This window comes from Canis aureus, chromosome 7, assembly GCF_053574225.1.
Source record: "Canis aureus isolate CA01 chromosome 7, VMU_Caureus_v.1.0, whole genome shotgun sequence".
Classification (NCBI taxonomy): domain Eukaryota; kingdom Metazoa; phylum Chordata; class Mammalia; order Carnivora; family Canidae; genus Canis; species Canis aureus.
In genome coordinates, this window is record NC_135617.1 from 34,558,869 (window position 1) to 34,585,115 (window position 26,247).

The 26,247-nt window shown below is 34.2% G+C and overlaps 1 long non-coding RNA gene across 1 annotated transcript in view; it reads left to right on the forward strand.

Annotated features, from left to right (window-relative positions):
* Positions 1-22,849, forward strand: part of LOC144317240 (uncharacterized) — a 31,967-nt gene extending 9,118 nt beyond the window's left edge. Inside the window, exons 2-5 of the long non-coding RNA XR_013383185.1 lie at positions 3,749-3,911; positions 6,867-7,001; positions 9,772-9,925; positions 22,276-22,849. This is a non-coding gene — a long non-coding RNA (uncharacterized LOC144317240). The remainder of the gene's footprint in view (positions 1-3,748; positions 3,912-6,866; positions 7,002-9,771; positions 9,926-22,275) is intronic.
* Positions 22,850-26,247: the final 3,398 nt, after the last annotated feature.

The following is a 26,247-nucleotide window of genomic DNA, read 5'->3' on the forward strand; positions in this document are numbered from 1 at the left end:
GGGAGTAGCTAAATCTGTATATTCAAATAGCATATGATGTTTTAGGAAAAACAGAGAAAATGAGTGAAACTATAAACATTCTGGATCACCTATTAAACTTCAAAAATAAGAAGAAATATTTTGAGCATTCAGACTGAAAAGATGGGAGAACAAATCAGGCTTGCTTCAGGCTTCTTCAAATTAATATCTACTTGTAAAATAAATTTTTTAAATGTCTCCAGAATTGTCAGAGCATTAATTCTGACCTAATAATATTATAAGCAGTCAGAGATGCCAGCAGCTTTTTAAATTATAGCATTATACATTGTAACATATGATACTATAACCACTTATCACAAACTTAGTGGCTTTAAGCAATACAAATTAATTCTCTTATAGCACTGTAGGCCAGAAATCCAAAATTGCTTTTAGGGGTTTAAAATCAAAGTATCAGCAGGAATGTTCCAGGGGACAATCCATTCCTTGCTTCTACCAGCTTCAAGAGGCTTCAGGCATTCCTTGGCTGATGGCCACATCATTTCACTCTCTTCTTTCATGACATTGTCTTCTCCCTCACTATAATTCTACTGACTCCCTCTTCTGAGGATATTTGTGATGATACTGGACCCACTTAATCCACCATAATCAATTCTCAAGATATGTGATTTAATCACATATGCAAAATTCCTTTTACCATATAAGGTAACATTTTCCTAAAGACTGAATGTCTAAGTCCCCTCAAAATATGTTGAAACTTAATCCTTGATGTGATAATTTGATAGTATTTGAAAATGAGGGCTTTGGGAGGTAATTAGGTCATGAGGGCAGAACTCTCATGCATAGAATTAGTACCCTTTTAAAAGAGGTCGAAGAGCTACCTCTCCCTTTCCACCATGTGAGGTAGAAGATGATCATCTATTAAAAAGAAAACCTGGCGGGCACTGAACGGGCACTTGATGGGATGACCACTGGGTGTTATTCTGTATGTTGACAAATTGAACACCAATAAAAAAATAAATTTACTAAAAAATAAAAAAATAAAAAGGAAACCAAAAATAAATAAATAAATAGATTAATTAATTAATTAATTAATTAATTTAAAAAAAGAAACAAGCTCTCACCTGACACTAAATCTGTCAGTGCCTTGATTTTGGACTTCCTACTCTCCAGAACTGTGAGTGAAAAACATTTCCATTGTTTATAAGCCATCTAGTCTGTGGTATTTTGTTTAGCAGTCCAAAAAGACCATGACATACTCATAGAGCCTAAGAATTAAGATGTAGATCTTAGGAGAGCCATTATCAGATTATTATGAATATTCGCAACATGTAAGAACTAAAATTCAGCGAATTAAAAGATTAAGCAACCTAACCTCCATGGGACTTGAGCTATTTTAAAGAGTTAGTAAATTTTTAAACAATTTAAACATAGAATTAAAACCAAATAACTGTATGGTGACATAGCATTTTGTAAATGTTACAAAACTTGATAAAGTTACAAAGAAATCCAAACTAGCTAGTAAGAGATAGCAAAATGTTAACTTTTTTCAAAGGATGTATCAGAATCTATTAACGCACTATAAAGTTTAAAAGTGAGGTTAAAAGTAATGAGTCAAATCTCATATTTAGAAATATTTTCTCAACCTTTGAGAGTACTTTTGAGAAACAGTATCACGTAAAGGAAAAAAAATTCTGTTTAAATTTTATAACTGGTAAATATGCTTTCAATGTACTGCAATGATTCTTTAACACCAAAAAATAGTTGTACAGTTCTTGAGCAACAGCAATAACAGCAAAACCAATGGTGTCAAAAGATATTTTAGCTACATCCCTTACTAAGAAATTTAAATATTAATAGAACAAACAATATTAAATGCCCTTGGTGTTTGTTTTTATCTTCATTTGCAATCTGTTACTTTTCCTGCATGTGGTTTTACTCCTGTTCCTTAGATTATTTTTGGCTAGATTCAAGTTTTACGAGAGTTTACTGAAAATGTCTGTATTCCTTCTCCAATTTTGTCATTTGCTGGGCAACCCCCCATAAAAATATTCCCATACGGAAAATATGCTTTGTGGAAATTTTCAAATCAAACACTAATTCTCAATTCAACATGAGTTGAATTTTAAAACTCATATCCAATGAGTTTTATATATATAGCAATGAAGTGATATCAACTCTAAATTTATTCAAAATTACTTTCTTAATGATATGCATTATTATCTTAATTATTTGTTTTTATACCCAAAATAATATGCACTAGTTTTTGGTGGCAATGTCTATATTCTGCATAAATGTTTGCCATAATATTCAAATTTTGCTACAATTCCTGCCAAATGGAAAAGTTCCCATCATCATGCTCATAAAGTTGCTTGGTTCATCCATGATGTTAGACATTTCATCACTAAAAACTGATCATGCATTCAACTGCCACATGGCATTATTTTTTTCTCATTTATACATAGTTTTTGGTCTGCAGCACTGGTAATTATAGATTTTTAAACTAAGATTATAATTCTGAATATTTAATATTTTTAATGTGCATTTCTTTCTTCATGATTACTGAAAACACAAGAAAAACTTGCCACTCTTGGATACATCTTTTTCTACCTCCAAAGAGTCTGAAATATGGAAAAAATGCAGAATCCTTTGAAATAGAATGAAATAACCATATTCTTTTACTCCATTTGAAAAATTCATATAATATTCATTTCCAAAATTTCCTACCTTTTGGAAAGGTAGAATTTCTTATTTGAGATATATAACTTTCAAAGAGAAGGTAATTTAATAGTCAAATTGCATGATCATACTTGGATTCGAAAAAAACTATATTTCATTTAATGGATTCTTTGCAATTTTTTTGTCTTTCAATTTTTAGTGCAATTTATCAGTTATATTTGATATTTCTGAGCTTATTTACTAAAACTAAATCATTTTTCTTTTTTCCCTCATATTCTGTATTTTTTCCTCAAATTTTTCTATGATGCAAATTATTTTATTTTGTTTTACAATGTCTTTTCATCTTTCATTTTTTCATTCTGATTATGGTACTTTTTATTATTTTCTTTCTGGAACTCCCCAAGTTTGCATTAAAAATAACACATAGGAATATGCTGCTAAATTTTAATAGCAGTTAATATTTGCATGAATACAAGTGTCATAAAAACAAAACCTACAATAATTTAACTAGTAGATAATTGCATATTACCTACTAATTTATATCAATGAAAATCTACCATGTGGATTATTAATAGTAAATACACATTTTACTATTAGTTATTATATCATGTTTCATAAATGCCATTTATGATATTAATAATCACCAAGTAGAAACCGATTTCGGTAGTTTAGATAGTCACTTGAAATACTAGATCTAAAGACAGAATATATAACAAACATCCTCAATTTTCAGTTTTTTATAAATCATGTTTTTATGTACTATTTAACTTGTTAATATTCTGAATGTATTAATTTTTATAAATTATAATTATTGACCATCTGTCCAACAAATATTTATTAGGCACCTACCATGTCATATACCAGACCACTATCATATGTGATATATTCATTACAGTAGGACCACTAATTTGAACATTATTTTTATATTAACCATTGTCCTGAGAAAATTGGGAAGGACATCAAAATTAGATCATCTGATTTTCATCACTTTTTACTTTTTCTATATATATTTCTGTAAAGATTATAGGCCCTAGATAGAAGAGTATTATCCGTCAAACTTAAATATTTTATATCCTGTCTATCCTAATGTCAGACAATAATATATAAATCATCAACAAGTTTTGAACTGTGATCCAGTGGTACAGGAGATCCGGAGTGCTATGATGGAAAATGTTCCAGAGGGTCTGTGTCTGGACTCACTAGGAAAGGAGGTCATGAACAATTAGCAACATTTGCCCTGTGTAACCTTTCGCCAGGTAAGGCTGCTCTAACAGTCTCAGCCATTTAGAGCAACAAAAGTATTTCTTGCTCATGTTACACATCAACCGTAGTTCTGCTCTGCCTGAGGTTGTGCTCAATACATCTTCTTTCTGAGTTTTAGGCTGAGAAAAAAAACACATTCTGAGATGTGCTGAGATGTGCAAAGTGGGGGCATGGGGGCTAGTGGAAACACACAAAGTCTCTTAAATCTTTTACCTAGACATAGCATCAGTGGAATCCACGTATACTCCTGCCACAGGAGACACTGTAGGTGACGAGCAGAGCCTTATAATTCTCTTACGGGGAAGGAGCAAGCAACTAGGAACAATAATACCATCTACCATAGTACTTGTCTGTCACAGCTAAACTAGTAAATCTCTTAATAATATACCAACAATTATTATCATTGTTACCTTTAATATTATTATTGTAAAAACCCTGGGAACCAGATATAAACTGCTGTCTCAAAGTACTATACTGATTTTACACCTCTTAAATGCAGAGCCTCTCCTAGAGCAACTCTCTAGAGTTGCTCCTCTAGATACAACTTCTATTTTAGTTCATCACACTTGGAACAGGTTGTCAAGGCAGAAACAAAGTGGAGACATGGGGTTATCATAAATCCACTTACCAACAGACAGCCTTACTCTCAGAGTTGGGGCTGAACATGAGCACCTATAAGACAGCATAAGAGAAAGGGTAAGAGCATGTTAACCCAGATGAGGAAGACAGGCCCAACTTCAGCACTTACTCAAAGCTAGAACTTTACCTAGCCTCTCTGAGCTTCAGGATCCTCCCATCTAAAACGTCGATAAGAACAGAACTGTTGGGGGCATCTGAGTGGCTCAGTTAAGTGTCTGCCTTCAGCTCAGGTCAGGATCCCAGGGCCTTGGGAAGGAGCAGTGGCTCCATGCTCAGTGGGGACTCTCCTCCCTCCCTCTCTGCCCCGTCCCCCATGCTGTGCACGCTCTCTCTCTCTCCCTCTCTCTGGCTCTCCCTCTCTCTGTCTCATAAATAAATAAAAATCTTTGAAAGAAAAAAAGAATGGAATCTACTTCATGGGATTGTGGTGAAGATTACACTCAGTGTTTCAAAGAGTAACCGCAAAATATGTGCAAGGTATTGTATAAGTGAAACATGAGTACATTCAGTTATCAATATTTCTGTTTTGATTACTATCCTTAGCTTAAATAATAATTTTTAAAAAATATTTTATTTATTTATTCATGAGAAACACAGAGACACAGGCAGAGGCAGAAGTAAGCTTCTCACAAGGAGCCCCATGTAGGATGGGACCCGGGATCAGGCCCTGAGCTGAAGGCAGTTGCTCAACCACTGAGCCACCCAGCTGCCCCTAAATGACAATCCTTTCTTAAAAAGGTTTCTGGAAGAGACAAAAATAGATGGCACAGGACATCTGATCTTGACTGACATTTTTCGAAATTATGGTGAGAGTAGTGTGACTGGAAATACTATAGTTTCCAAAGTGTATGTAATGTTGTCTTCCAACATACACAGGCATGATTGAGTTTCAATGCCTTTCATTTCTTTGTTCTGAAAAAGCATATGCAAAGGCCCTTTATTTCTGTAAATAAAGAGTGAAGAATTTATTCTGACCTGGTGAAGTTTGAGATGAGGTGGGATCTAAGGAATCAACTAAAGTGTATATGGATATTAAGCACATTAAAATGTGAAATATATCATTGAGATATATTATTGAAGATTATATTCCTTTTAGAAAAACTTTTTCTTTCTAAATATAAAGGTGGACTCCACTATATCTGCAAAATCTTGCCAAGGTTTATGGAGAAGCATATCTTTCCTTTGGACTGTTTGCCCAGGTCATCAAAGCTAAAGCTCAGAAGATGGTAGGAAACATGCATAAGTCTAAATGCCTCACCCTAGAGAGTTGACTTGGAAAATATCAGCCACACCAGCATTTCTGTCCTATACCATATTCAAGGAATATTAAACAATTGAAGTTGGTAGTCTTTCATTTTGTACTTAATAAAAGGAAATCTAGAGGAAAAATCCTCTTTACTTGATATGTAGTTCTTATACTGACATCAATCTATGTATACCAGTGTATTTATTCTGTTTGTGAGATATCAGGATCCCTACTGTGAGTAGGGATAAGGTTTCCTATTAATTGGGTTTTCCAGAGAAACAAAATTGTGTGTTCACATGTGTGTATAAAAATATATGTAACATATATATTATACATAAATAAATACATGTAATATACATTATACATATATAAATATAACATATTTATTATAAGGTATTAGCTCACATGATTCAAGAGGCTGAGAAGCCCCACAATCTGCTTTCTACAAGCTGGAGACCCAGAAAGGCCAGTGATGAAGTTCAAAGTTCTGATAGTCAAAAACCAGTGGTGTAGATTTCAGTGTGAAGGCCTAAGAACCAGAAACACTGAGCACAGGAGGAGACAGAAAATTCCAGCTCATCCATGAGGTAGAGAGACTGAGTACTCTCTTACTACTCAGGCCCTCAATGGATTGAGTGAAGCCCACTCACAATGGGGAGGGAAATGTGTTTCACTAAATCTACCAATTCAAATGCTAATATCTACAGAAACACCCTTATAGACACACGAGAAATAAATCCTCCCCAGGTATCTGGACATCCCATGATCCTGTCAAGTGCACACATAAATTATCACAAGTTTCTTCTGAAAGTAATGGGAATTCCCACTTCCACTCATTTTACCAAGATTCTGGGACAGGATTTTGAAGTTAATCCTATATGGATATCAAGAGGAACTCTTGCTCTTTCTGAGTCTTTGGCCTACAGTACAGAAATGTGAACATTGTTGCCTAAATGATGAGCAGAAAATTAGACTTTTCAATAAGGAAGTAGGCTCTATTGAATAGTCCCATTTGCCACCCAAATCCACTGTATACTCTTTTTCAAACTATTCTGTGCTACAGGAGGCTAACTTTATGGACTGCATCAATGTTGCTTTCAGCCAATGAGAGACATTAGCAAGAGATCGGAAAGTAGACAGCTCCTTTCCTGCCAGGACACAGGTTAGATGTGGCCATGTTCAGCTACCTAAGGTCAAGGTTCGTAGAAGACATTTCTCTCCTTTAGTAATAATTACAGCTCTTGGCTTCCAGTAAATTCTTTCAAGCCGAAAGCTGGCTTTAACAGCTTCCTTATATTTCTAGGCACAAGGTATTTGAGGGTTTCTCTTCACCATGAAACCACTGGATTAGGATGACCTAATTCTTGAGCAAGGAAGTCTTCCACCAGGGAAAACAATCATAACTGCATTAAATTGGAAGCCAAGACTGTCCCCCGGTCATTTGCAGCTCTCAACCAACAGGCAGATATACAAGCACTAGTGACTAATTTTAATTACTAAATAAAAAAAAAAAAAAAAAAAAAAAAAAAAAAACAACTAAGGTGTTGCTGCTCAAGGAGGGCAAATGATTTCAACCACCCATTTCCTCCACTCCAATGGAACAAATTATATTTATAAATAGAACATATATATTTTCTTTTACCCTTGTGCCCCTTAGCTGTCCCTCGGTGACCCCAGAAATTAAAACACATCAGGGTGAAGATTAATTACTGGCAATATGTCCCTTCCAAACAATCATCTCATAATTTTGAACAAACAACTTTTCAAGGTTCTGAAGTCAAACAATCTTATCAATCTTTCAAAATGGACTCTCATTAGGGCAATTCAATTAAGCATCTTCATGTCCAAAGCAAAGTCTGAATTCTAAGCAAAAGTGGTTAAAGGCTTTCACTTACAAAAAGAAAAGTCCTTCAGTCTGCTCAGTTTTACAATGATGACTTAAAAAGTAATTTTTATTTTATGTTCACTGTTCACCCTACACTGACAGTGCTGCTGTCTAAATAAGACAAACAAGATTAATAAAGACAAGAAATTCTACTTGGCAAAGGCCATTCATCAAACATGCAGTTCTGTTCCCAGGGATTAATCGGTACGTAGATTAGGTGTTACAAAAATTGATAATATTTGTCATTCATATGCGATTTCTCACTTAATCAATTAATCATAAGCAGTTTTACAATTATGAAATCAGGCTACATTTTCATTTCCTGGCCTAATACTACTCCATGTAGCTATTCAATTGTTTGAAAGTATAGGGATGTCCTTTAGAAACGTTTTAGATATTTTAGTTGATTTTTCTAGAAAATTAGTTACATTAATTTTTCAAAAATTCTTTAAACCCAAGTGCACATAATTGGATTATTATCCTTGATGGTGATATGATCACAGCATTGATACATGGATGAATTCATTTTGAATTTTTTCTTTTTGATTAGTATTATAAGCACTAATCAACTACTTTTTTAAAAAATTGAGTACACTGACAATAACCTGTATCCACCAATGTGGTCTTCTTTTCTTAGCTACCTGCTTCCCCTTCTTGGATCACAAGCACCATGAATCCCATGCCCATCATTTACTTCCTTATCTTTCTGCATTTTATTTTAATTATATGTATCCCAGAAAAATGTTTATTTCAAAATGATCAAATAATGGCAAATTTAATATGATTCAACCAAATACATATATCTTATATTCAGCCACTTTGATAAATATTCCTATTTTTCTAGTACTTTGTAGTTTCTTTAGATTTTCTATATAAATTAATGCTTTATATAATTGGTTTTATATTAATTTTTTATTTATATATGTAATGATACAGTGAATTCTAAAATCACCACTTACATTCTGTATTGTAGCAGAAGTTCCAGGCATAATATTAAGAAAAGAATTTGGAAACATGTAGTTATGGAAGGAGGATGTATAACTAACTACACATGACATTAATCATATAGAGAATCTAGAAACTTTAAAAATTATTAGAAATAATAGGAATATTTATAAAAATGGCTGAATATATGATTGTATTGTTCTTCAAAAAATTAGCAACTTTGATAGCTTTGTTAAACATCTCTTTTACATCTTGTTTCTATTTTATTGATTTTTTTTAATCTTTTTTTTTTTTTAATCTTTGGGCTTACTATGTTTTTCTCTTGCTATGTTCTTTTGCTGGAAACTTAGATTTTTCACTAGCAGCTTTTTTCTTTACTAACATAAATATTTACAGCTCTGACTTTCTTTCAAAGTTACACTTAAGGCATCCCATAAGTTTTGACAAGTATGTTTTCACCAGCATACAGTTCTTTGATTATTTTATTATTTCTAAAAGTTGCTTTTATAAAACAGTAAGTTTTTTAGCAGGAACATATATCATACGTCTTTATGACCATATTATAATTAGCTTAGAAGTTAATGCAGAATCTCAAAATACACTTTATGAGAGAGAACCTAGAGAAATAGAGTATTCTAATTCTGGATTAGTGTGTGAAAATTTAAAAATTCTCAATAAATGTGAAACAAATGAATTAATTAATGACATATAATTAAATCACCCATGCATTAATTAGCTATCAATAAAGATTAATTTAGTTTTTCCATAGTGGTATCTTGTATTTCCCTAATTTCCTCAGTTTCTTAGCATTTTAGCATTTTATTGGTCAGCTTGCTTCTGCTCTTTGAAATTATATCCACCTTTTGTTTTTCAGGACTAGGGCAAGTACTGTTTAACCTATAAATCCAAAATACAGTTTTTAGTTTCAAAATTACACAAGGCAAATAAAAAAACTAAAGCTAAAAATTATGGCTATGTTTATGACATTTCAGATATCATTTCAGACAATGTAAATACAAATTCTAGTTTATTCTAGTTTTATTTACTAATTTAATTGAATCTAAATAGTATTTTTAAGAAATCATTGGCAATAGAAAGGATGAGACTAACTGGTCTACTTTTCTTTTCTTTTTTTAAGGATTTTATTTATTCATGAGAGACACAGAAAGAGGCTGAGACCTAGGCACAGGGAAAAGCTGGCTTCCTGCAGGGAGCCCGGTGTGGGACTGGATCCCAGGACCCGGGGATCACCCCTGAGCCGAAGGTAGACACTCAACCACTGAGCCACCCAGGTATCTCTAACTGATCTACTTCTTTATGTTAGTTTTTTAGGCTAATAAGGTACCCTTTACTAAATTATACATGCAGAATACCACAAAGATTTTCCATTCAAAGGAGGAAAAACTCTTTAACTATTTAACAAGAAAAATTCCTTTGTACACTTTGCTTGTAGATGTTTGCTAAAATAAAAATGAAATTCTACCATAAGGTAGCATAGGAGACTTCCATGTTTTACTCTTATTTTTGTCATTATCAACTGAGCTAGATGGTACAAGTAGCTCTACAGTAGCAATAACAGATTCCATAAAACTGAGAACTGCTTGTCAGCCACGTTTTTGATCTGTGATTCAGAAAAAAACATTTAATTTCAAATTATATATGTTTCTATAAGTGCAATACTGAATATACAAAGCTGTTACAGATAGAACCGTCTCTGAAATAATGCAGAGAGATTTGAGACAGACAAAATAGGATACCAATTCTTCTCCAGGTTTTAAAATCAGGCACTAACAATCTAACCAGTTTTCAGTCCAGGGGTAACATGTTTGGAAGATTATTTTGGGCACCAAACAAATCGATATGACTTAAGAGCCTTATTAAGAGCAGCTGCAAGGAATAATGGTCATCATTGCAGCTGCAGGACAGCATGTTGCTTGCTCACGGTTGATTAAAACCACACTTTGATATGACAGTTTGGAGGATCTCCCTCTTACTTAATTTTCCCCAGACTGGTAAAGTGTAAGAATATTGAATCAGGAAAAAAAAAATAGCTGACAGGCAGGAAAGAAAGTTTGCAAACAAAAATAGGCATATCATTAATTCATGGTGAATTTAGTGAAGACAATTATATCTTTCCACTTCTTTAAAACTTAATATTTATTACTATATGTGAATAATTAATAAATTTAGGTCCTTTACAGAGAATAATACCTCATTTAGTCCTCTAAGAAAAAAACTTTGAGGATTTTTTGTACATTTAAAAAGTACAGTTAGCTCTTACTATTCAAAGTCACACTCTTCATTCAATATAATGACTTGCAAAGTATTTTACCAGAAATCCACTGTTAAAATCAAAAAGTAGGATGCCTGGGTGGCTCAGCGGTTGAGTGTCTGCCTTTGGCTCAGGGTGTGATCCTGGAGTTCCAGGATCAAGTCCCACATCAGGTTCCCTGCATGGAGCCTGCTTCTCCCTCTGCCTATGTCTCTCTGACTATCTCTCTTTCTCTATCTCTCATGAATAAATAAATAAAATCTTTAAAAATAAATAAAATAAAATAAAATTTAAAAAGTATCTAAAACAATATATATATATATATATCAGTAAAGACATCTAAATTGGGTATTTCTCCTTATGAGTGACCTTTGATCATATTGCAGTTCTATCTCTGTTATTCTCCTGATGAGATTATAAAGTTGTTTAAACCTGTTAATCTCCTTTAACCCCATGCTGACATGGATTCCTGTTTATTCCAGTCAGGTGTTTGAGGGCACTACCAACAGGCTACAATTTAGTTAGTATCTTTTTCTATATTTAACACATTGTTTCATTGTTTAGTTGCATTAGAGTACCAGCTACTTGTAGTATATAAAGAAAATTCACACTAACATTGTATACTGCTCAGAAGCATACTTACCAGTGACTTTATTATTTATTAAATAATTAAGCATTTTATATTTCAAATGGTTTATGTTACCCAGAAATCATTTGAGGACTATTACTGAGTATTTAAAAATGTTTCAGTGATATTTTTTTGGAGTTTTGTGAGGTGTTTGGAACCTATTTATGATTTTCCAATTAAAAATAATGGAATATAAGTTCCTGCTCTATGGAAATTTGCAAACAAACACTCTGGAGGAATGAAAATGATTTGGCTAATAACAGCAACCTATACCATCATTATCAAAAAATTTACCAGGGAAAAACAAAACAAAACAAAACAAAAATTTACCAAGGAAATACACCTTTATGTTAGGTCATTTACTGATTGAACAAATATTTATGGTATACTCTCTATGTGTCAGAATTTGATGATACAGCAGCAAATAAAGATATGTACTCCTAGAGAACTCTGGGGGATAAAAGACAGAAAAAAAAAAAAAGTAAATTAGGCTGTATAAGATGACAAGAGCCCTGGAGGAAAAAAAAAAAAAAAAAAAAGCAAAGAAGGGAAACAGGGAGTCAGTAAATGTGGAGGGGGGGATGAGTGTGTTCTTATTTGTTAAAGTATGGCTGTAATAGCTTTCATTGTTAAATAATTCTGAATAAGATATATCAAAAAAGACCATTTTTCTCTGATTCTTCCTAGTTCCAAAAATACTCACTACCTGGACAAACTGAAAAAAAGGAGCATATTCTAGAAAGAAGAATAAATGGAAGCTTGAAGGTTTTTCTTAGAAATGTGTATAAATTGGGCTTGTTGGGGGTGCCTGGGTAGTTCAGTCAATTAAGCATCTGACTCTTGATTTCAGCTCAAGTCAGTATCTCAGGGTCCTGAGATGGAGCCCCACATGGGGCTCTGTGCTCAGCATGGAGTCTGTTTGAGGTCTCTCCCTCTCCCTTCCCTTCTGCCTCTCCCTCTGCTCTCTCTATCTCTCTCTGATAAATAAATAAGATCTATTTAAAAATTGGACTTGTGGATATGACTTCAGGAGGAAGAACCAGGTTTAGTTCAGTGGGTTAATGTTAGAGACAGCAATAAAGCAGAATGGCCATATGAGCTGGATAAATCAGCCATAGACAAATAGAAATAAATATAAATATTTAGTAAGCAGTAGGATAAATCTACATCATCTGGGGCTATGTAGTTCTGAACTAGGAACTGCTACATTTAGGAGCTATAACATGCCACAAGGATAAATGTCCTAAATTGAGAACACTTAATATTAACAATAATAATTATTATTTCTCTAATAACAAGTATTTCTCCCCACTCTATTTATCCTACTGGCACAGATCTTTAACAATATTTAAAAACAATGCCCAGTCACACTGTAAATCTCACAGTAGCTTCTGTTAGCAGCAATTTCTCTAGAAAATATTTCAGTGACAATCATACAGCTATACTTTATCTTGGTGACCGATATGGGGTTTTCTCTGACTTCCTTTGGCATGGTTGAGATGCTCTGTGGTCAACAGGCATTGAAATGTACCTTGCCTGTTAGGATCAGGGCTATAGGTAGAGAGGTCATTGTGATGGTGAACTATATGAAGGTTAGATTTACAACACTGGCCTCTATGTTAGAAATCTTGCTCTCTAAATTCATGTTGGATTCGCTTGTTCTCAATTTAATTGAGAACTAAAAGACAAATTGTATTGTGTTTCCGTATCTCTAATTAATTTTACCTCTGCTTTTCTATAATTGTTACTTTCTTGCAAATGTTCGCATACTGTCTTATTAAAAATACCAGGCTAATGAGAACTCATAATGATAAATGTATGTGAATAGAAAAACACTATAAGATATAATGTTCCATAATTGGTGAGCCCTTGCTATTTCAACATCACCATCTTGCCTATCTCTCTATATCCCACCCATTTTCATAAGTAAGAAATTAATTTATACCTCGAAATATTAAATATGGTTAAAAAATCTCTAACAGCTAAAGGTAAATTTATGTTTATAAAGAATATTGTAGAGGACAAAATGTGAATTAGTAGAGTTGGTGTTAGCAGTCCTGGATCTAAATCCAGGTTCTATTACTTCCTAGCTGTAAGACAAAGTGTAAATCACTTAAGTTCCAACTCCACAGTCCTACGCGGAAAATACGTGGATATACCCCCTTTCATGTCTTGCCTCACAATGTTATTATAAGACTTCAATTAAAAAGCACCTGGAATGTAGTATTATGAAATGGCAATTTTCACAAGTAAAAAAAAAATGATCTAATTATTGGCCATATCCAATGGTTCAAAGTAATAAACATTCAATCACTATGTCTTCATTTTTTTGAAGAAAGCCTTATAGAGCTCTTTCTTGAAAAGGAAAATAACCTTTAGTGAGTAAGATTCTATATTTGAAAAGCAATTAGCAGGATACAAATATAAAGAGTCCAGACCTGATCACTATCAGGAAATGAAGATCTGGGCAAATGTCACAGATCTCTGAAGCCAAGTATATCATTTATTAGATAGTGCTTAATTAGCCAGGACAAATAACATTTCATTTCATAACTGAAATGTTATGAAAATATGGCTTTATTAGTAAATTTAGTGGAAGTAGTTGCCTCTGGATGATACTCATGAATCATATATCAGCACTAAATAATACTTATTTACGTTAGTTTTTTTTTCCAATGACACTAGTAATGATGACATTCCAATTTTCTTAAAAAAAAAATCAAGGAAAGCACATCTCCTCTGCTCCTAGGCAGACTCTGAGATGTACTTTTGCTGGGTTATACAGATAAAATTTACTATAAATGAACTATACAACCTTATTCTGAGATTAATCTTTAGATTAAAAACATGACAAATATTGAGATAGACATAGTGATAGTTATAGAATAGTAACAAGTGTAATCATATACAAAGAAACACAGGGCACTATGATTTGTAATCTTAATTTCATCTTGGATTTAAGTTTAAAAAGAAAAAAACTTTCTTGTTTTCCATGACTCTGTAACAAATTACTCCAACATTGAAAGGCTTAAAGTAACAATGTATTATTAGCTCCTAGGAATCTGTGAGGTGACAAAATTAAGCTGAGTATTCTCATTTGGAGTCTCTCATGCAGTTTCAGGTCCTTAGGGTCTTGGGTTGGGATCATCAGAAGACTCAGTTGGGATGGCTGTCCAGATGACTTTTTCATTCACATACACCAGATGCCTCACTACTCCTCCATGAAACCTCTCTCTTCAGCCTGGATTTTGCACCTGGCAGCACAGAGCTCCAAGAGGTTGGAGGCAGAAACAGCTAGTCTTTTTAAAGGCCGTGTCTAGAATTTAAGCAGGAACACTTCTGCCGTAATCTCTTGATCAAAATAGGCATATGTCAGCCCAGATACAAGGGGCCGGAGCAATAAATTTCACCTCTCCATGGGGAGGGACCATTATGTATAATGGCCATCTTTGGAGACAAGCTACCACCAAAATATCAGCAGATAAAAGCTGAAAAGTCCTAGCAGTAAGATATTTCAGAATCCAGAAAATTTAAATTGCCATATTGATATCTTTTGTGTCTTTTAAGTCTTAACTCTGTTCCTTATTCATTGGGAACTCTTGGGCAATTTACTTAATTTCTCTAGCCTTAGTTTTCTTATGGATAAAATGAAACTAAGTATCGCTAACTTATAGGCTTGTTGTGAGAATTCTAGGTGTAATGTCCTCAAAGTGATTAGCGTATTTCCTAGCTCAACAAATACTAGCTGTTACTAGGGCTACATTTGGGACTTTAATTATATCACATATATGAAAATGATTCCTAAAAGAAATTATTCCTGTTTTAGAGGAACAGAAAAAGTGCTCACATGATTCATTCATTCATTTCAAAATATTTATTAAGCTTAGGAGAGCTGCCAGGAGATATACCAGGTCAAAAGATAGCACAAAGGACTATGATAATATTCAGATTAGTGGAAGAGAAGAATTATGAACTGATTAGTTGGACTAAGGTGTTGCAAATGTTGTACAAAAGAAACACAAATGAAGGGATGGCAAATTGGGGATTTAGGGGTGGATTCATAAGAAGAGATAATATTTGAAAGAACTATTTTGGATTGAGTAGGAAAATTCTCTAATTCTATTAAATGCAGCTCCCAGAGTAAAATGGGGTAACAAGGAACAGAAATATGTCATCAAGTGATGAGAATTATTGGGAAATATGCAAAATGACTAAAGGAGAAACTTCCTGATCAATAGCAGTTATTCTCCTTGAATCAGCTCTTCCCATGTTCAAATTCCCAGACCCATCAAGTCCCATTTAAGGGATAGAGAGGCTATTAAGCCTCTTCAGTTCTACTCATTATCGTTAGCTCATTTCATGAGAAGCAGATGCCGTACTTGGGGAAAAGGACTGGGAGCCTCTGTAGGATTCCATTATTCGACAGTTTCTTTTGGACTGTTGACCTGTTCTGACCTCTTCACCTTGAAATATTTATGATTTATTTTCACTTTTTCTTATCAGAATGAATGAGACTGAAAGACTTGGTTCATTCTATGCTTGTCCGAAAATTGCATTCATAGTGGTTAGAACTGTTTTGGGAAATTTTGCCTCTCAGTTCTGTTGTTTAGAAAGGCCATGGAGAATGAGAGATAATTTTAAAGACAGGAAAGAGACCACAGAGCCCTGTATCATCCCCTTACTACAGCTGATGACTTTTCATTAGCATCATTATACACATGAGTTTCTTTCATATTTTAATTGAAAACAGAAGACCATCGTCAACCCTTTATTATACCTCTGGCTATCCTCTCTCTCCTGTGCCTAGCCAAAGCTATTGGCATTAATGCCCATCCTCACTTCCTTGCTTGTCAGTCACTCTTCCATCCCTGGAAATCTGGCTTCCATTCCCACCACATTACTGAAGCTGCTTCCCAAAAAGGTTGCCAATCACTGTTAAATTCTAAACATGGAATACACTTTTTAGCTCATATTCTATGTGGGTTGCCAGCAGAATTTTCCATCAACATTTTACTGTTACCAGCACCTATTTTAGTTTCTGTGAAACCATTTTCTGCCTCGCTCTTCTGTCTTCCTCTCTGACCCTCTCACATTTTTCATCTCTGCTCTTCTAGTGCTCATGCTACATGTTGGTGTTTCTGGGGTTCTGGGCTAGGTCCTCACCTCTGCTCATCTTACGTATACTTCCTTGCCAATTTCAGCCATTTACATGGTTTCAAATGCCTCCATATACTGGTGACTCCAAAACTTATCCTGTCCCATAGCTCATTAATACACTTATTATATTACATCCATTTTTCCAAGTCCTACCAAAGCCTGTGAATATCTAACACATGGTTTATATTTGCCCATCTTCTTTCACTTCTTTTAAAACAGTGTTCTTCACTTTTTTATTATAAAATGTATATATACATGTTATAAAAATACATAAAATTAGAAATGTGGTTCTAATAAATTAGAAAAGTGGTTGAAATAAAATAAAAATAAGCAGAAGTTCAAATGTTTCATTTCCTGGTCCAATTAGCCTGCCCTTTGCACAGGGGTTTATAACTTGGCTTCAGAACCCCCATACTATGCCCTCACCATCATGTTGTCCTGCCTATAATATTGAAACATTGTCCTATTTCTATTCTCAAGTCCATCCACAACACTATAGACAGGGAGAGTATTATATATATTAAAAAAATCTAGCACAGTAAACAAGACACTACATCCTATCTGGCTTTCCTCTATGTACCCTGGTTGCCCAACCCTTACAGAGGTTCTTTCCTCCTCCTAGAGTCAGCCCCTGATTTTACTGAGCTCACTCACTCATTAGGGACTTAAAATTCAACTCAAGAATCATACTAAAAAAAAAAAAAAAACCTTCCTAGCCAGGGATACATGGCCCTATTTTGTGTTTCCAAAGCATCCTAGACTTTTCTATTTTTTGTCATAAATCATTTACTTCAAAATGTAATCATCTGTTTGAGCCTACCTCTTTGATCTCTCAAGACTCTAGTCTGTCTTCCTCTCAGTGTCTTGCATATTATCCAACACATAACACATGCTCTCTAAATGTCTTTGGAACTTAGGAATACTGCCTGTGGGCTTTCAGTTTAAATGTAACTATTGTCTCTTCTTTCTTCTTGAATATAGAGATGCATGCCACAGGAAAGGTTAGAACTCAAGCTTTGGAGTCATGCAGGCTGGGTAGGCATGCAGACTCAAGTCCTGGCTTTGTCATTTCTTACCTATGTGACTTTGGCAAGTCATGTCCAAGTCTCAGTTTGTGCATCTGTTGAAGGGAGTAATAAACTTTACCTCATACAACTGTTGTAAGGATAACACATCTGATGTATTTAGCATGTTTAAAGATATACTACAGAAATTAAATAAATTGTGCATTTATTCTTTTTAAGATTTTCCAAAACTGGGGAGTTTGAAAGTGCATCTTAAAGGTTCATTTATTCATTCAATAAGTGATCATTGTTGCTGACAATGTGCAAGATGCTCTGCAGGTCTTTAAAGTACTTGTTTTAAGATAGTATTACAGCTTTTGAACTTCCTTGTTTCCATGTTTTGTTAATAAACTTTCATTATTTCATCTCATTTTGAATCTCAGAATATTTTAAATCCTTTGATTTTTGTGTCTCTTAATAGAACATATCTCTTTCAATTTAACTGCATATTTTCTTCTAAAAGATTTTCCACTCTATTTCTACTGTCACTTTTTTTTAAAGGGGGGAGTAGGACTTTATTTTTTTTTTAAAGATTTTATTTATTTATTCATGAGACACACACACAGAGAGAGAGAGAGGCAGAGACACAGGTAGAGGGAGAAGCAGGCTCCATGCAGAGACGGGTCTCCAGGATCACGCCTGGGCTGAAGGCGGCGCTAAACCACTGAGCCACCCGGGCTGCCCCTACTGACACTTTTTAATCAATTTTCTACTTTGATTTTTTACTTTTATTTAGTAACTTTTATTTTATTTTAAAATACACTCACAAAGCAGTTCTGACAAAATTTCAGGTCCTTAAATATAGGTCATGGGGTTCTACAGACTATTATATTCATATATTTGTCATTTCACCTTTTTCTTTACCTCCCTAATGAGAGGGACACTGAAGCTAAAGTAATCTTATAGTTGGTTTGAATCCACATGTGTACATCATCTAATTGCCATAACAATAAAAGAACTATTAAACTTTGAAAAATCAGTGGTGTATCTGGCCTGCCATTCTGTATCTCTCAATGAATAATGTCTAATGCTTAGGGGAAGGTGTAAAACTCATTATACTCCTAACTGTGCAAAACTATTTCAAGAAAAAAATTAGTTTTCCTCTATTAGCTAATCAGTCAGCTTGAGGCTAAAACGTAAGGATGATAAGATTCCAATGTTTGGGAAATACTCTCCGTAGTAAAATTGTAGAAGCAGTCCCTACTCTTAATATGTTCTTGTGTAGTCAACATTTTGTAGGATCAATTCAGTCCTATATCATAGCTTGCTGACATTTTTTAAAAAATATTTTTATTGATTCACTTGAGAAGGAGAAAGAGAGCATGAGCAGTGAGGAGGAGCAGAGGGAAAAGCAGATTCCCCGCTGAGCAAAAAGCCCAGTGCAGGGCTCCATCCCAGGACCCTGGGATCATGACCTGACCTGAAGGCAGATGCTTAACCAACTGAGACACCCTAGTGCCCAGACAATTATATTTTTAAGAATAAATAAGACATTCTTTTTCTTCTTTCTTTTTAAGTCCTAACATTAGCAGAAGGTAACTTATGAAATAACTGAACAAGTTAAGTATCTGCTGAAAAGAGTGAGAAAAGTGTTTTTTTATAAGGCATGCATTTTATTGTCTTTTCCTCATTTTTTTCTAACATCTCCCCCATTAGCAAAGCTTTTTCATGAGAAAGGGCTTGAATCTAGTCAATAGATTAATAATATAGCAAAGTCAAAAAAACCACAAGACTAAAAATAAGTTATTCTACAAAATTTACCATGGAACTGCAGATATGATATGAATTCCTGGTCTTATTTCATTGTCTGTAAATCGAGGGTGTCTTATTAGATTCTCTTTCAAGTAACAGAATTTTTACTCTAGGTTATTCTGAATATGGCCTTGATTTGGCCCTTATCAGAATGATGAAAGGCAGCATATAGATGTGCTTAAACAACATCTCCAGTCATTATTGCATACAGTGATCAGCCTCTATATTTGTGTAATAGTCATTGGAATCCTTTAATTCCTAAACTGTAATAATACATTACTTGTCTTACAGATAAGCATCAGTGAAACCTAAGATCTGTGATATGTAAATTATCATTCTTATTTAAAATAAAATTGGGGTGCCTAGGTGATTCAGTCAGTTAAGTGTCCAGCTCTTGGTTTTGGCTCAGTGATGATCTCATGGGTGGGGAGATAGAGCTGGGAAGTTGGGCTCTGAGCTCAGGAGTCTGCTTGAAGATTCTCTCCCTCTGCCCCTCCCTCATGCATGTGTGCACATTCATATTCTCTCTCAAATAAATAAATCTTTTAAAAAATTAAAGTAAATTAAACCAGATAAGACACAAAACTATGATATAATCAATCTCACTTCAAAGTAAATATCACTGAACAGAAATATCACCACAAACAAACAAACAAGACATGGATTCCTTAGCTTTTGGGGCCAGAGGAGAGGGTTATATCTTCTGATAGTTTTAGTATAAGCAGAGATGATTACATTGAGAGGTGGTCATTCTTTCAAAACATAACAATAACTTATTACTATATAATAAGTTACTAACTTAATCCATACTATAATACTAATGACAGATATTAGTAACCCATTTTTTTCTGTCCTGTTTTCTTCAGCAAACTGAATCAGAGAAAGTTCAATAATTTAGTCAATATCATACAATTCAAAAATATGCTCAAAAACTAATTCTCTTTCTAGTCAGTCACCTTACCTTTTCAACCAAGTAATTTTGCTTAGCTCTAGTACTGAACACTTCAGCAGTATCCTTCCTATACACAATATAAAGGTTTGGATTTTGAAATGACTGCAAAGTGTTTCTTGAAATAAAAAATAAGTGATATTGGATTAATAATAAGAAGCTGGTATTAAACCAGCATGTATTAGGTTCCAGGCACTACATTAATCCCTTGATTATGTAACATATACAAATATATTATCATCCATTCACTCTTGCAACATTAGTTGAATTCCTTTCATGGTGTATTTGTGTTTAAAATACATGAGGTGGCTGTTATTACCCCTGTTTCACAGATGAAAAAAGTTGAAGGCTAAAGACTTTAAATATCTTACCTAGGGATGCCTGGGTGGCTCAGTGGTTGAGTGTCTGCCTTTAGCTGAGGACATGATCCCAGGATCCATCAAGTCCCATATCGGGCTTCTCGCGGGAAGCCTGCTTCTCCTCTGTCTGTGTCTCTCTCTGCCTCTCTCTCTCTCTTTCTGTGTCTCTCATGAATAAATAAATCAAAATCTTTAAATTAAATATCTTGCCTAAAGTCACACAGCTCCACCTGATGAAGTTAATCCAGAGTTTACTTCAGAGCTAGAGCTCCCACCTACTAAGCCTCACAATTTTGGAGAAAGTATCCAGAGACTATTCATGACAGTTATGATAGCTATGTTGATAGCAAATGGAGGAATGCTCTAAAATATACAGTTTCAAAAGGGAAGCACAGAGTTCTGAACTCCTTTTACTTACTATAATACATGATGAAATGATTTTCATACAAAAAACTTCTAAGTTTCAGGTGAGACATTAGCAATTATGAGCTAGGTCTCCCCTTAGCTATTTATCTCTCAGATCTGTATATGTCATTTAATTTTATTCCCTTAATTTCTGCATCATATCTTTCCAGATGTACTCTTTCTAGAGTTTACGTTTCATAAGAAACTATTTTTTAAGTGAAAGATTACAATTGTTTTTGACATAATCACAGAATCTAAAATTTCAAAAAACAGAAAGCATAAACGTCAAACAGAACAACTTACTTACCTCAGGACTCCTGTGAAGCAATCAAATGTGCTCCCTCTGGCTTATATCTTTTGGCCATTCTCTACTAAAAGGAATAAGAACTTGAATAATAGCTGATTCAATGTCCTAGGCCACGAAAAAGCAAGCTGAATGTGGGTTCTTTTTTGTTAAAGAATGCTTCCAGAGTACACTGTGATAATAAGGATAATAATAATAATAATAATAATAATAATAATAATAATAGAAAGGACAGCCTAATGGCCAAGTAGGAAAAAGCTGAGCAGCTACAGGGAAAAAAAATTAGAACACGCTGATATTTTTAGAATAGGCAGGGAAAGGTAACAAAAATTGTGTTAAAAAGTGATGGCATGCAAACATGAGTTTATTGCATTGTCTATAAAAATGCTTTATGTCGAAAAATTCGTATTATGTGATAACATTGAATGTTCAGTTAATTGCAAGATTATAAATTGCAGGCATGAATTTCTTTTCATTGGGAGATAAAATTTAGAAAGACATGTAAAAGGAAAGTGAGTATTGAGTACAAATTACCCTGAAAAATTTCAAATAATATGAGAAAAAATATCATATATATTATGTCTTTGTGGCAACTAGCCCTCAAAATAGCACCCAATAATTCTTGCATTTTTGTATTCATGCCTCATGTGGTCCCCTACTACAATGAGTAGGAGTGAACCGGGCAACACACAGTATGATTTCTGAGGCTAAGTCATAAAAGACATTACAGTTTTTGTCCTGCTTTCTCTTAGATCACTCATCTGGAAAAATGAGCTGGCATATCATGAAGAATTCAGCCCTCTGAAGAGGAACTTATCCCAAGGAACTGAAGCATCTTGCCAATCAAACTAATTTGCCAGGAACATGCATGAATCACCTTGGAAGTTGTGATAATTTTATGTGTTAAGTTGACTGGATCAGAAGATCTGAGATACTCAGTCAAGCATTACTTCTAGGTGTGTCTAATGGGTGTTTCTGAATGAGATTAGCATTTGAATTGGTGGTCTCAGTAAATTACTTTGCCCTCACCAATGTGGATGGGGATCATCCAATCTGTTGAAGTTCTAAATAGAACAAGACAGCAGAAGAAGGAGAAAATTGCCCTTTTCTGCCTTATTACTTAAGCTTGGACATCTGGTCTCAACTTTTTCTGCCCTTAAACTGGGATTTACATCATTAGCTCTCCTGGTTCTCAGGCAGTTGGACTGGGTCTGAATTATACCACTGGCTTTCAACAGGCTCCTGCTTACAGATAGCAGATTATAGAGCTTCTTTGCCCCACAAACATGTGAGCCAATTTATCATAATAAATCTCCTTGTATAGTCTACTGGTTCTGGTCTCTGGAAAACCCTATTACAAAAGTTGTTCTTTAGTTTCAGTTAAACCTTTGCTCACATATTTCCTGGAACACATGAGAGATTCCCAGTTAGAATAACCCAGCTAAACTGTTCCCAAATTCCAAATCCATAGAAACAATTTTTTTTTTTTTTTTTTTTTTCAGGAAGAGCCTGGGGTGTGCAGTTTGGAGACTTGTGTTTCAGGCCTGGCCCTGACATGTCTAGGTCATTTACCTCTGGGTCATCTGGATTGGGTCCCCTCAACCTCCCTCTCTATAAAGTAGGGCATGACCCATGCCATCGCTGCCCACTGGTAGAGGGATGGTGCAAGCTCACATGCCCACTGCTGCATAAACCACTTACTGAGGGACCCAGAGGGCTGGGCTGGGTGGTATCCTTACTGACCCAAGGCAGGCCCTGGCTGAGGCCTCCTGGGGACCTGACACACTGGGCCATCTGTGGAGATGTGTCCTGGACTGCTTCAGGCTGAGTCTGAACATATATCCATTGCTGTTTTAAGCTGCTAAATTTAGGAGAAATTTGTTATACAGTAATATATAACTAGTCCAGTATTGGAGGAGAAAAATTATCCAGAATAGTTTGTTAGAAAGTATAAAGTTCATATATCCATAGAAACAGAGATCTAGGCAAATGAAGAAAAGCACATAACATTTGGAAAAGACACAAGTCCCTCTGAGCTATTCACCTCCTCAAAGGAAATAAGGGCAGCTGTCTGGCTTAGATTGTAGATCACACAACTCTTGATCTTGAGGTTGTAAATTCAAGCTCCATGTTGGGTGTGAAGATTACTTAAAAATAAAATCCTTAAAAAGGAAAAAAAAAGGAAGCATGCAAGCCAAAGTAATTATGAAAAAAGAGGAAACAATAAATCAAAAGAAAAAAGAAAAAGCAAAGAGATAACATGAGAAAAGCCCATTTTGACAAAAATATCAAAAATATCAAGAAATCCTGATTTCCTGATTTCTCCACATTTTAAAAGAGATTTGAAATAGGTTGACTTAATACCAAAATCACTAGTGACTTAAGGGCATAAATAAAACATCTAGTTCACCTTAATATAATTATATTTTAATGCAAAAAATCAGAAGTACAGCCATCACAGGGTTTTATGTGTGGCAGCCCCAGAAGATATATGGGGCACTAATTAGGGTAAAGAAAGAACATAAAAGATGATAGCTTTTGTTGTTGCTTTATGTAAATATTACATACAAACCCAAATATTTGAGTGTCTTGGGCACCATCAATATGGTATTCTTTTTGTTGACTTCAGTGATACAAATATAAGTAATGTATCATGCAGTTGAATCATGCTCTTCTAGTCTATCTGCATGGCTATGTTAGGAGAAAGATGCAAACCTAGTTGTCATTTGCGTCCACTAACATGTCTTATGAGGATAACTCTTCAGTATATTAAATGCAGATAGATATACATGTACTGGATTGTCAGAAAGTATCCAAACGGGTTCCCATCAGCTTATACATTTATGTCTTGTTTTCAACTACAAATAAAATTTAGTGAGGTGTATATCTGAGTAATAATTTTATAAATGATAGAGTAAAAATTGCACCATCTTTCAAATATGGCACCTGATTCAGTGATTTAAGTTGAGTTGTATATTCTCCAAAAATTCTGAATTGAGACACGATTGCAACCATATAAAATTTCATATAGGAATATATTGTTAGAATGGATTTTCCTTCTTCTTTTAAAGATTTTATTTATTCATTCATTTGAGAAGGGAAGGAGAGAGTGAGCAGGGGGAGGAACAGAAGGAGAGGGACAAGCAGACTCCACACTGAGCACAGAACCCGACTCATGGTATGACCCTGAGATCATGATCTAATCCAAAATCAAAAGTCAGACGCTTAAACAACTGAGCCACCCATGAGCACCTAGAATGTATATTCTTTCATAAAAAGATTAGTGGTAGTGAGTCATTTTCACTAAAATAATTAGCAGTATCATCGAATTCAAAATATAAGTGTAGTAGCTTAGGTAAATTGCAGAGTTGTTAACTTTGATGTTTTACCTATTTGGTTTACACCTATTAAAGAATAGCTTGTTAAACCATGATCACTGATTTGGAGTAAGTCTCCAAGAATTCATTTTAGAACCTTCTCTAACATCATATTAATTCCTAGGCTCATTAACTTCATTACAGAATCAACCAAGTCAAAAGGTAATAAGTATGTTAAATCTTCCAGTATGTTTATCTGCTTTTCACTTTATAGAAATAAAGACTAACATTTTATAACACATACTTATAAATTGTAAGTGAAGTACAATTTAACTAAGGGATATAATTGCGATATATTTTAATGACAATTGCTTATTATATCTAATTCCTAGTAACTATAGGAATTGTTTTGTAGAGGAAATGTTCCAGGCAAAAGAAAGTTGCATCTTTCAACATCATAAGGAGCCAAAATACAAACATATATACTATACTTTGTGATTTTATAATGCTTTTCCATTTCTTTTTCTATAAGCTTTTTGGAAAGCTGAATGCCCCCCATTCTGATTATGATTTGCATTCCACATACTTAGAATGCTACATTAGCATAGTCAATTAACTACCAGGGCTGCAACTACAGCCTCAATATTTTTCTGTTATTGACTCAGATTTTTTTTCTCAAATAATCTTACATGGATAAGCTTGTAGTTCTATATTTCTTACTCTACTCATATTTTCCTTTAAAAACTTTACCCTACTTAGTACAACGTTTTGGCTTCTACTTCAACAGTACATAGGTTGAAGTTTTAATTCCCTTATCCTTTTCCTGGACCTTGAATTTCTTTACCTATTCTCTTTGGTCTTCAATAGGCAATAACAATATTTTGGTTTTTATTGAAATTGGAGAAAAAAGAAATGCCCAAGAAATCATTTTTGTACCTAAACTAGATTCAAAAATTATTCTAAAATGTTAGCTGAAAGTTCATCTTAGTAACATTGTGGTCTTAAAGCTTATCCTTAAGGACTAAAAGGAATAATTAGGTTTCATTTAGTGACTCAAGCACCATAAATTTCCAGTCATAGGAGGAGAGGTACCTGTACTCTTCCACTGGTTAATTCTAATCCTTGCACAAATATCTGAGAAGTCCTGGGAGTGACATATAAATTTCAACATCAATATGAATGAGTATTTTCATTAAAGTATATATTTGAAAGAAGTCTTTCTGATGTAGCTGTTTATGGAAACATATTTCTATTGACCAATGAATTACTAACATCTCTATAATCTCTTAAATACTTATTCATGTTGTATCTTTTGCTGAAATTAACCATTTGAATTTCAACTAGTACAATTGTGACACAATATAAAACGTAATTCTTCAGACTTTTTCTCTTTCATAGCTCTTTGCT